At 34.8% G+C, this 10,000-nt stretch overlaps 1 protein-coding gene across 15 annotated transcripts in view; it reads right to left on the bottom strand.

The window, feature by feature from the left end:
* The window catches only part of LOC135218482 (uncharacterized), a 1,465,909-nt gene that overhangs the window by 292,504 nt on the left and 1,163,405 nt on the right, over positions 1–10,000 (bottom strand). The window lies entirely within an intron of this gene.

A 10,000-nucleotide genomic window follows, 5' to 3' on the forward strand; every position in this document is an offset into this window, starting at 1 on the left:
AAATAATATTTTTACTTGTAAAATAAAATGATTATGGGAAAATTCGCTTTGCTTTTGGTAAAGACCAAATAATTTGAAGGGACGCGTAACTAAGTAATTAAGGAATTTTCATATGAAACTTGGACCCTCACTTTCAAGATTTTTTTCTTTTTTATTTTAGTTTATCTGTAACAAAACTAACAGTTTTATTACTTTTCTAAGTGACAAATGAAGTCACTCGAGACGATTTTATTTGTTCCGGAGCTCAATTTTCAGTGCCCTCAGTTGTGTAACTTGGCGTCACTGAAAACTAATAAAACATTAGCAAAATCATTTCAGGTGTTTTGCTTGTTAGTCTTTCAGACTAAACTGATTTTTAAAAGCTTTTATTAGTAATCAGCCGGTCATCAACAACGACCAGGTTTTAAAATTTTATCATTTTACTCGTCATCACTACCTACATCCCGTTTGGCTAATACTACAACATAGATCATTTATGAACATTCAAATAATCTGAAATCCACTAATATTTCGTTGTTAAAGAAGAATTTCCTACATTTGATCATCAAACTATTCTTCAATTTCCACATGCAGGGAACGTATTCGAAAAATAGCTTCCGTAATGACCTTCACCTATCTCTCCTGGCGGTGACTGTTTCGTTCATAAATTCTCACTTTATTTCCCTTCAGGACCTAGACTATGGAAAGACTACAATTGTTAAAATTATATAGTCTAGAAAGTAGAAGAAGACTAAACTGATTTTTAAAAGCTTTTATTAGTAATCAGCCGGTCATCAACAACGACCAGGTTTTAAAATTTTATCATTTTACTCGTCATCACTACCTACATCCCGTTTGGCTAATACTACAACATAGATCATTTATGAACATTCAAATAATCTGAAATCCACTAATATTTCGTTGTTAAAGAAGAATTTCCTACATTTGATCATCAAACTATTCTTCAATTTCCACATGCAGGGAACGTATTCGAAAAATAGCTTCCGTAATGACCTTCACCTATCTCTCCTGGCGGTGACTGTTTCGTTCATAAATTCTCACTTTATTTCCCTTCGGCATGATTAGAGAGAGAGAGAGAGAGAGAGAGAGAGAGAGAGAGAGAGAGAGAGAGAGAGAGAGAGAGAGATGTTATTATGGGCAATTAACATCCTCACTGCAAACTACTTGAGTTTGCGGGTTACAGGCAAAATGAAGGCAATTGCATCGAACTCCGACAATTCATCCGACCTCATAAAATTCGGAAAAAGTTTGCAAAACAATTGACAAAATGCTGAGCCTTTTTGACGCTTTTACTAGTACCAGTACTGCAATTTTCCTTTGGACCAAGGCCGTTTACGTGAGCAACATTCCTCTAAAAACCAATAATCAATTATAAATCGTAAATTTTTCGAGAGGTAAAAAATTTCACCTAAATATATAAATTTACAAGTAAGGGATTCTCACTCCTTCGCATTTCACTAATGATACTTAATGCTTCAGAGAATAAATGTGTTCAAGCCATGGCAATTAATGTACTTCTTGAAATTTCTTAGACCTATATAGTTATTATGCATAGGGTAAGGAAGAACCGTTTTGGACACTGATAAGGTACATATTCCTTCAGACAAAATCAGTAAGCTGCCAGAAGAGCACAATTTTAGCCGAGTTTTAGACACTTTCGAGAAATTCGAGCAATTAATAAAGAAAAAAAAAAATAGAAATCGAACCAAGCATTAAAAAAGGTTTCCATCTGCAAGAGATGTACTTTTGCTTTCCTATTTTCGCTCATTGTTCCTTCAGCAGCTGCACTACTTTGATCACGTCTGCTACTTCTGTCAGGGAGGTCGTCACTGGCTGCTGTTTGGGAACGGAACGGAATCATGCTCACTGGCTTGAAAGTGAGAGAGAGAGAGAGAGAGAGAGAGAGAGAGAGAGAGAGAGAGAGAGAGAGAGAGAGAGGTCTAGGAAAGCGATCACGGAAAGCTTCAATATTTTGTATACACTGAACACGGAAAGCTTCAATATTTTGCATACACTGAATATATAGACCATTTTTTGTCATTTGTTTTACATAAACAACAATATTAACGGGTTTGGCGCTCAGTATGCGGCCAAGAAAATCATTACATGCGTTTCATCTTCTCTCCTACTACATTTTCATTGGAAAATATTAATTTATCTTCAATCGTCAAAAACGACTTGCCTGACTTTATATACATCATGAGCATTTCAAAATGAAAAAATGTAACATTTTATAAATATTTAAATTTTCATATTTTGAACCAATTTCTTGAATCTTGTCAACAACACTTCGCAATAGTTAAGGTAAATTCCCTTCTTTTATTTAAACTTTTCATTTATTAAAAACAAAACAATTCGAATATAGCAAATTTTTTTTTCACTTGGAAACAGTTATTTATGTAAACAAACCACGCTTCTTTAATTCCCACTGAAAACAGTACAGTACATTTATATACATATAACAAAACAGCTTGCTTGCGGGCGGAAGGAGGGGGGGAGGGGGAGGAGGGGGAAGAGGAGAGCCTGAGAAGAAAAATGCCTTCCATAATGGAATTGACCTATCTCCTTTGGAGGTCACTGCCTGGGTCATAAATTCTCACTTATTTCCTTTCGACTCAAACTGAGAGAGAGAGAGAGAGAGAGAGAGAAGAGGAGAGAGAGAGAGAGAGAGAGAGAGAACGTTATTATGGGCAATTACCTCCCCGACTGCAAACTACTTGAGTTTTGCCTGTTACAGGCAAAATGAGGTTAATCGCATCGAACTCGGACGATTCGCGTTGCCAGAACGAAAACCTGTTCCCATAAAATTCGGAAAAACGGTAAGTTTCTTCATACTGGAGAGACTGGGAGCCTTTTCATGCTGGTACAGCCACTCAAAAACAAAAATGGGTCTCTCAACAAAGGCTAAAGATTTATAACAAGTAAAAAATGCGCCGAAGTTTCTTCGGCACAATCGTGCTTTCTGTACAGCGTATAATTAAGGTCAACGAAAATAAATCTATCTTTCGGATGCCTCTGTATAGTGCTGAATGAGCCGCGGCCCATGAAACTCTCAGCCGGCCATGGTGGTATATGTTCCTGTGTTGCCAGAAGCGCGATCATGGTTACCTTTAACCTTAAATTAAATCAAATAAAAACTTCTTAGACTAGAAGGCTACAATTTATTTGATGATTGGATGGTGGATGATCAACATGCCAATTTGCAGCTCTCTAGCCTTACTAGTTATAAAGATCTGAGGGCGGAAAGAAAAAGTGCGGACGGACAGACAAAGCCATCTCAATGGTTTTCTTTTACAGAAAACTAAAAATGACTACACTCCGAATAAATGCTGATAGAAAATAAAGCTTTCAACTTCACCAGTGAGACTGATAACGTAAACTTTAAGGCTTGTAGTAATAAAATAAATGGGTAAAGAAATAAGACAGCTACGGATAAACTAATCAGCATAACACTGAGAGGGCTATGACAGTGCAAGGGTATAGTTTGTAAAATGAGAAAATAAACAGTCGAAATAAAAACATCATCACCAAAACACCCCAAATTGGTAAAATTGGTCCTAACTTCAAAACAATTCCTTTATATTATAACAAGCATTCTTTCTCTGTTGGAATACCTTGATCTGTTTGAAAGTTTCACGTAACAACACTCATAAGCGACTTTGGGGAGGGTATCAAAACCTCAGCGAGCGTCATTATCTCAGCAATTATCTTGGCTAATACCTCCATGTGCCAAATTACGCAATTAGCAGCCAAGATATATACTGGCCCCTGTTACTCTTCGCAGCTTTACGCGAGTGTATAATAGTCAGAGCTTGTAATCACATAGGTATAAACTTATTTTTATGTGTATTTTTACATTTATCAATACACACACATACATATATATATATATATATATATATATATATATGTATGGTATGTATGTATGTATAGTGTAGGCATAAGTATTTGTGACTTAAATTTGAACATCAAACAACATTTCAAAACAAAATGAAAGAACAATCCTTAAGAGAAATGAAAAAAATAAACAGCAATCACTGATGCATTGTCTTTAAGAGCTGCAGCAGATCATATATTACATATACAGTACAAATATGACACATGTACACACATACACACACACACAAATATATATAATATATATATATATATATATATATATATATATATATATACGTATGCACAAACACACATTATATAGATATACACACAGTAGAACTTGTTGTTTTTGTTACTGAAAAGTTGTTGTTGTTGAAATAATCATTCCCTAAGCAAATCTTTGCCACTAATAATGATTTAATGAAAGAAAACAATTTTCTATTATTCGTATCTATAGGGGGCGGGGGGGAAGGTGGCACGTGGCCAGGTGCCCACCCCCCTTTACATTCGCCACTAAATCTGCATGAGTGAATATCGGATCCCTTCCGCAAATTATTTCGGTGATAATTTCAGGTTACAGGCTGCAAACCCAATGCAGAAACCCCCCTCTTATCTGGTGTTTTTAAAAGAAAGAAAGTTACGACAATGATACTGTTCTAAATTACTAGCATGTTAATTATAAATACACTAATTGGAGAGCAATTCCTCCTTCCAAGAAGGAAATGGGCGCTCTTCTCTCAAGGGACACAGAGTACCACTTTCATTTGACACCGAAGCGTCCTAGGCAGCAATTTTCGCGAGTTATTACTTCATTGCTGAGACAGCAGTTAATCACAGGATGCCTTGACTGTCCATATATACACATGAACCGCAGGAACTTTCTTTGTTTTTCTATCTCTTGCGAACTTGTATTCAAATACATATATAGACACAGGCACACAAATGCATAGACACACACCCACACACACACACACACACACACACACACACACCACACACACACACACATATATATATATATAATTATATATATATATATTATATATATATATATATATATATATATAAATTCGCAAATATCTAAGTCCAGAGCAAGTTCCCCATGTATAATGAAAAATATTCATTTGACTATTCATGCACATACATACACACGTGCACATGAATAATATATATATATATATATATATATATATATATATATATATATATATATATATATATATATAACGTGCACATGCATAAATCATTATATTTTTTATGCATGTCACACCACGATGCAATGAACTCTTTGGGTTTGACGAGATTCTTTTATATTTGTCCCTGTAAACTTATTTCTTATACTATGAAGTATGTTAATGAGTTTGGCGTTGCTTTACAGTCTGACAACTTTATCTTTTGTTCACAAGTTATCAAAATGCAAATATTTCTCCACTCTGCTATAATAATGAAATATCTGTAAAGTAAAAAAACATTAGTGAGAAAAATATACGAGTTTGCTGTCCACCGTGTATACTGCAATAAATTGGCTCTTCCATAATGTTAAGTCATTTTGTTATTTATGCCTGCTGTTGTGGAATGTAGCTTGAACAAAAAATGCAATGATTCTTTTGACAACATTAGCTCATTTACCAATATTTCCCTTTGGGTGGCTGCTATTAAGAGTTCTCATGCTAGCTAGGCTGCTAATTTTCGTATAATGTTTAAATATAGATATTTTTTCGTAATATGTTTCAGAAAAGAAAAACAACAAATATATAAGGTTATAACTAACATTTCAATACTTTTCCGTAAAAAAACTAAAGAAAACTAAAGATTTAAAAATACCTTTTTATACCCTGCACAACTACGATAAAATACCTTTCCAAAGGCAGACAGTTTATTACTAGTCATTTCTGACAATGCTTAGTTAAGCATATTACCGTCATTATTTTACGGCATGGTTACACTACCATATGCACAATATCAAAGCCCCCTCTAATTGAGCCGTGACACTGCCATTACTGATCCTCCTTTGTAATGCACGAAACAAGTATGGCTGATAAGCACGATATCTTTCCAGCTGCTAATTAACCTCACCCCCCCCCCCAAACCCCCCGAGACCCCGGGCCAGGCGTGGTACTCCATTCTTCTTGGCCAACTGGCAAGCTTATATTATGGCGATATCTGACCGTTCAAATGACAGACTTCTTGGCATATTTTGTATAAAATACACACAATAAGTTCCCTTAATAATCAGCTTACTTCTAATTACAGTTACCATAAACTAAACTCCTGGAACAGCACGCAATAATCGGTAATGCTACACAAAAGAGACTAAGCTTTTTCGTGGACTAAAACATACCAAGAAAATTGGCCATTTATCTATCATGAATTCCCAGTTCACTAAAGCAAGTATTCACTTACAATTGCAAAAAAAAAAAAATGTTTATTCACAATAAATCTTTCTTATATGAATAAAGACAAAATGGTAATTTAACATTTCACAAGATGCTTGAAAGCTTAAATGTAATAATATTGATTGCCCTAAAAGCTTATTATATAGCAGGTTTTCAGAGATATTCATGAAAACGATACTTTCAGGGAAATAGGAAAATATCAATTAAACGTCAAATTCCTCTCCGTTTAAATCCATACCCAGTTTTCTCTCACTTCAGCCATCCAACTTTGACAAAATATTCATTCTGATGTTGATGTTCTTTTATTAATCCCTGCGGTAAGCCTGCTCTCTCTCTCTCTCTCTCTCTCTCTCTCTCTCTCTCTCTCTCTCTCTCTCTCTCTCTCGTTTTCCAAAGCAAAACGTGAAATTTTCAGTCTGAATGGGAAGTGAGACTTTTTTATAAGGGAAATCTAATGTTCTACAATCTTTCACTACAGTTATTGAAATTCACTCAAATTCATACACCATGAAACATTTATGTGCAACCCATCACATGATTTACAATTATATAATGAAAATCCTAACATATATGCTAAGATGGTATTTTTAACGTTTGTCGCATTATCAAACAGCTTCTAATTAATGAATAAAAACGTAAAAAAATAAATAGAATATGGCCTTCAAGCAGACGAAAACTGACTTATATCCATACGAGGCCTGTGCCAGTACCCTTCAGCCGTAACAAGATGGCAGCACCTGTCAAGCGGTAAACGCAGCCAACAACTGAAGTGACAAAGCATATCTAAAAAGCTTATATTAGACACACGCACACACACACACACACACACATATATATATATATATATAATATATATATATATATACATATATATATATATATATATATATCTATATATATATATATATATATATATATATATATTTGTAGCTCGATGTATATCTAATTCGCTCTACCTCGGAATTAATATATTTTCAAACATATTTTCATATTATGTTAACCGAAGGGAAATTTTTTAGTTGATAAGAAATTCGTCGGCTCACGGTCGCGAACCATGGAACCAAAAAATTCCGGACCTTTCGTGGTAGCGCTGTGTGGTCTAAGAATGCTTCACTATGTGTCCTGAATGTGTTGATTCCATGGTTCGCGACCGTGAGCCGACGAATTTCTTATCGGCTAAAAAATTCCCCTTCGGTTAATATATCATGAAAATATATAAATTGCGAGGTACAGCGAGTCAGATATTAAAGGGCATTTGTAGCTCGATGTATGTATATGAATCACGGTATGTATGATATATATATATATATATATATATATATATATATATCTATATATATATATATATATATATATATATATATATATATATATATATATATATATATATATAATAAACACAAATCAGTACCTTTTAAAGTATTGCGCAACTCAGCTTTCCACTGTTTTTCGTTCCACCTTTCTCCCACAACTTTCGATTCTTACACATTTCTCAACAAACTTTAGTCCTCCCTTTTCTACACGGGAGCAAATCTCAAAAACACTCTGATGCACGTTTTCACTTGCGCTGAACTTCTTTTCAGATCTTTTTTGTATCTCTATGTATTTCATCATTTTATATTTATCAAGGACCACATTTCACATAAATTATTTATCCCAACTTTTGTGTATGTGCGTGTGTGTCTTGCTAGCTGTTCTAAATCCGTACATAGTTGGCATTAGAAGATTGGCTTAATCTCTACATACAATTCAGTGGTACCTCGCACTCTTCACTTCTAAAAGTTTTGCAGAGTTATCATTACCTCTTTTACTAAACATATTCTGATTTGCCTTCTGTCTTGTCCTAACTTCACTCGAATTCTTTACCCCTAACTTCCTAAATGAATCGAATGCTAACAGTCTTTTTTACTACTGATACTTTCATAGTACAATATTATAGCTTTACAATTCTAGCCGCACTTTTGGCGACATTCACAGCAAGACTATATTCCCTTTCCCGCTAAATTTCCCCCTACATTTAACGCCCTTTCCTCCACTCTCTCATTACCCTTCCATAAAAATTTGCAACTATCATCATGATGGCGGGCACCTTGGCTTCAGACCCCTTATACACCAAACCAGCTACTTTACCAGATCCAGCTTCTAACGCATGCGACATTTTGAGCATACAATCGCCCTATCACCTAGCCAATTATTTTGTTAACATAGCCCTCAACGACATTCATGTTGGCCCTTAATCAATTACATTAAAGAATATTTTTGAAAAGATGTATTGTTATTATTATTATTATTATTATTATTATTATTATTATTATTATTATTATTATTATTATTATTATTATTATAAACCCTAACAATATGGAAGAAGCCAACAGGGGCCACTGCCTTGAAATTCAAGCTTCCAAAGAATATGGCGTTCAATAGAAAGAAATTACAGGAGACAATAGAGATACAGAGAGAAAAGATCATTTATTAAAAAAAAGAGCAAAACAATATATAAATAAGTAAAAATATTAATAAATAATCAAAGTACAATGTGACTTGTGTTAGGGTGTGAGAGAGAAAAAATATATAAATAGGCAAAAATATTAATAAATTATCAAAGAACAATGTGACTTGTGTTAGGGTGTAATGGATTGCATCTTCTCTTGAACAACTGAGGTTGTAATTGCGCATGCGCCTCCGTTTCACAGTCCAAAGGTGTGAGGAATAAAAGACCTCCGGGTCTGAGAAGTTCGATACACTGGTACACTTCTTGTAAATCTGGTCGCAAATCTGTATGCCGCATACACTGTTACATTAATAATAATACTTCTTGCACATATAATTTACAATAAACACTTGATCTACACGCTCTCAAAGATGTCTAAACCCTATCAGTCGGTCTGTTATAATTTTACCCTCAATCGAAATCCCACCATATCCCTTCCTATGTATATGTTCTACACTATACCCTGTTTTTTTCCATCTGTCCATCCGCCTGTGGTTTTTTGTATGGTAACACTGCGTCCCGGGCTTGAACTAGTTATGCTGTGTAAGTTTTAGGTAAATAAAGGATATCTGGTCGTACATTTGCAACTGAAAAGTGTTTTAATAATTTACTGTATGCGAATTACACCGTTAATATTCGAAATAGGATATTGTTATTATTGTTGAATGTAAGCTGCCTTTTCGGGGTGGCGAATGGAACAGCCAGACGCAAATTCCATCAAACAGATGCTAAACCAATTTACGTCATATCCTATCTGGCTGAAACGCACTTTATAAAAATTAACAGTGCATACTGATATACTTACGTATAATGAAGTAATACGTTGACATCTTGCCGTAGTGAACGGCGAGAGAAGCAATTTTCCCGCCACTGCGTCTGGCTGTTCCATTCGCCACCCCGAAAAGGGAGCTTACATTCAACAATAATAACAATAACCTATTTCGAATATTAATGGTCTAATTCGCATACAGTAAATTATTAAAACACTTTTCAGTTGCAAATGTACACCCAGATATCCTTTTATTTACCTTAAACTTACACGTAGCGTAACTATTTAAAGCCCGGGACGCAGTGTTACCATACAAAAACACCACAGGCGGATGGACAGATGAAAAAAAACAGAGTATAGTTATTACCGTCACTCCTGTTGCTTCTCTCACTCATCACTTAGTTACAGTGGTTCCCAAACTTGACCATACCAAGGACCCCCAGATATGATGAGCCCCAGCCGAGC

This window comes from Macrobrachium nipponense, chromosome 9 (genome assembly GCF_015104395.2).
Source record: "Macrobrachium nipponense isolate FS-2020 chromosome 9, ASM1510439v2, whole genome shotgun sequence".
Taxonomy (NCBI): Eukaryota; Metazoa; Arthropoda; class Malacostraca; order Decapoda; family Palaemonidae; genus Macrobrachium; species Macrobrachium nipponense.